General features: G+C 43.6%; 1 non-coding gene across 1 annotated transcript; it reads right to left on the reverse strand.

Moving 5' to 3' along the window:
• Positions 1 to 271: 271 nt before the first annotated feature.
• LOC148574594 (small nucleolar RNA R71) lies at positions 272 to 379 on the reverse strand. The gene has a single exon (XR_015905490.1). It is a non-coding gene; the product is annotated as a small nucleolar RNA R71 (small nucleolar RNA).
• Positions 380 to 3,300: the final 2,921 nt, after the last annotated feature.

Raw genomic sequence — 3,300 nt, forward strand, 5'->3', positions numbered from 1 at the left:
TCAATTAGTTTCTCTGATGCAGCAGAACTGCAAGTTTCATGGACTTCCATCTGAAGATCCTTTTCAGTTCTTAACTGAATTCTTGCAGATATGTGATACTGTTAAGACTAATGGAGTAGATCCTGAAGTCTACAGGCTCATGCTTTTCCCTTTTGCTGTAAGAGACAGAGCTAGATTATGGTTGGATTCCCAACCCAAAGACAGCCTGAACTCTTGGGATAAGCTGGTCACGGCTTTCTTAGCCAAGTACTTTCCTCCTCAAAAGCTGAGCAAGCTTAGAGCTGATGTTCAAACCTTCAGACAGAAAGAAGGTGAATCCCTCTATGAAGCTTGGGAAAGATACAAACAGTTGACCAAAAAGTGTCCTTCTAACATGCTTTCAGAATGGACTATCCTGGATATATTCTATGATGGTTTATCTGAGCTATCAAAGATGTCACTGGACACTTCTGCAGGTGGATCCATTCACCTAAAGAAAACGCCTGCAGAAGCTCAAGAACTCATTGACATGGTTGCTAATAACCAGTTCATGTACACTTCTGAAAGGAATCCTGTGATTAATGGGACGCCTATGAAGAAGGGAGTTCTTGAAGTTGATACTCTGAATGCCATATTGGCTCAGAATAAAATATTGACTCAGCAAGTAAATATGATTTCTCAGAGTCTGAATGGAATGCAAGCTGCATCCAACAGTACTCAAGAGGCATCTTCTGAAGAAGAAGCCTATGATCCTGAGAACCCTGCAATAGCAGAGGTAAATTACTTAGGTGAACCTTATGGAAACACCTATAACTCAACATGGAGAAATCATCCAAATTTCTCATGGAAGGATCAAAAGCCCCAACAAGGCTTTAATAATGGTGGAAGAAACAGGTTTAGCAATAGCAAGCCTTTTCCATCATCAACTCAGCAACAGACAGAGAACTCTGAACAAAATGCTTCTAATTTAGCAAATCTAGTCTCTGATCTATCTAAGGTCACTGTAAGTTTCATGAATGAAACAAGGTCTTCCATTAGAAATCTGGAAGCACAAGTGGGCCAGCTGAGTAAAAGGATCACTGAAATCCCTCCTAGTACTCTCCCAAGCAATACAGAAGAGAACCCAAAAGGAGAGTGCAAGGCCATTGACATAAGCGCCATGGCCGAACCTGTGAGGAGAGGAGAGGACATGAATCCTAAGGAGGAAGACCTCCTGGGACGTCCAGTGGTCAATAAGGAGCTTCCCTCTGAGGAACCAAAGGACTCTGAGGCTCATCTAGAGACCATAGAGATTCCATTGAACCTCCTTATGCCCTTCATGAGCTCTGATGAGTATTCCTCTTCTGAAGAGAATGAGGATGTTACTGAAGAGCAAACTGTCAAGTTTCTTGGTGCAATCATGAAGCTGAATGCCAAATTATTTGGCATTGATACTTGGGAAGTTGAACCTCCCTTGTTCATCAATGAACTAAGTGATCTGGATCAACTGACATTGCCTCAGAAGAGACAGGATCCTGGAAAGTTCATAATACCCTGTACCATAGGCACCATGATCTTTAAGGCTCTGTGTGACCTTGGTTCAGGAATAAACCTCATGCCCCTCTCTGTAATAGAGAAACTGGGAATCTATGGGGTGCAGGCTGCTAAAATCTCACTAGAGATGGCAGACAGCTCAAGAAAACAGGCTTATGGACAAGTAGAAGATGTATTAGTAAAGGTTGAGGGCCTTTACATACCTACTGATTTCATAGTCCTGGATACTGGAAAGGAAGAGGATGAATCCATCATCCTAGGAAGACCTTTCCTGGCCACAGCAAGAGCTGTGATTGATGTTGACAGAGGTGAAATATTCCTTCAATGGAATGAGAACTCCCTTGTGTTTAAAACTCAAGGATCTCCCTCTGCAACCATGGGGAGGAAGCAGAAAAAGCTTCTCTCCAAGCAGAGTCAACCAGAGCCCCCACAGTCAAACTCTAAGTTTGGTATTGGGAGGCCACAACCAAACTCTAAGTTTGGTGTTGAACTCCCATATCCAAACTCTAAGTTTGGTGTTGGAGAGTCTCAACAAAGCTCTGCACATCTGTGAGGCTCCATGAGAGCCCACTGTCAAGCTATTGACATTAAAGAAGCGCTTGTTGGGAGGCAACCCAATGTTTATCTAATTCTTATTTTTATTATTTTTCATGTTTTCTTAGGTTCATGATCATGTGGAGTCACAAAATAAACAAAAAATCAAAAACGGAATCAAAAACAGCAGAAGAAAAATCACACCCTGGAGGAGCATCTGTCTGGCGTTCAGCGCCAGAACAGAGCATGGTTCTGGCGCTGAACGCCCAAAATGGGCAGCTTCTGGGTGCTGAACGCCAGAACAGGCATGGTTCTGGCGTTCAACGCCAGAAATGGCACACAGATGGGCGTTGAACGCCCAAAATGGCCACCAACCTGGCGCTGAACGCCCAGAGTTGGATACAAAGGCATTTTTACATGTCTAATGGGTGCAGGGATGTAAATCCTTGAACACCTCAGGATCTGTGGACCCCACAGGATCCCCACCTACCTCTACTCACTTCTTCTCACCACTCTCTTTCACACAACCCCATAAACACTCTTACCCAAAAAAAAACCCTTCACCAATCACCTCAAACTCTCTTCCCCATCACCTCTTCACCACTCACATCCACCCACTCTTCCCAATAAACCTACCTCATAAACTCCACCTACCTTCAAAATTCAAAACCAATTTCCCACCCAAACCCACTCATATGGCCGAACCAATAGACCCCCTCCCTTCCCTATATAAAGCCCTCCATTCTTCTTCAAATTCACACAACACACCCCTCTACACTCTCCTTGGCCGAAACCACATCTCCCTCTCCCTCTCCATATTTCTTCTTCTTCTTCTATTCTTTTGTTTATTGCTCGAGGGCGAGCAATATTCTAAGTTTGGTGTGGTAAAAGCATAGCTTTTTTGTTTTTCCATTACCATTGATGGCACCTAAGACCGGAGAATCCTCTAGAAGAGGGAAAGGGAAGATAAAAGCTTCCACATCCGAGTCATGGGAGATGGAAAGGTTCATCTCCAAAGCCCATCAAGACCACTTCTATGATGTTGTGGCCAAGAAGAAGGTGATCCCTGAGGTCCCTTTTAAACTCAAAAGAAATGAGTATCCGGAGATCCGACATGAAATTCAAAGAAGAGGTTGGGAAGTTCTAACAAATCCCATCCAACAAGTCGGCATCTTAATGGTTCAAGAGTTCTATGCCAATGCATGGATCACCAAGAACCATGATCAAAGTAAGAACCCGGATCCAAAGAACTAT

Source organism: Arachis ipaensis, chromosome B2 (assembly GCF_059453495.1).
Source record: "Arachis ipaensis isolate K30076 ecotype BB chromosome B2, ASM5945349v1, whole genome shotgun sequence".
Lineage (NCBI taxonomy): Eukaryota > Viridiplantae > Streptophyta > Magnoliopsida > Fabales > Fabaceae > Arachis > Arachis ipaensis.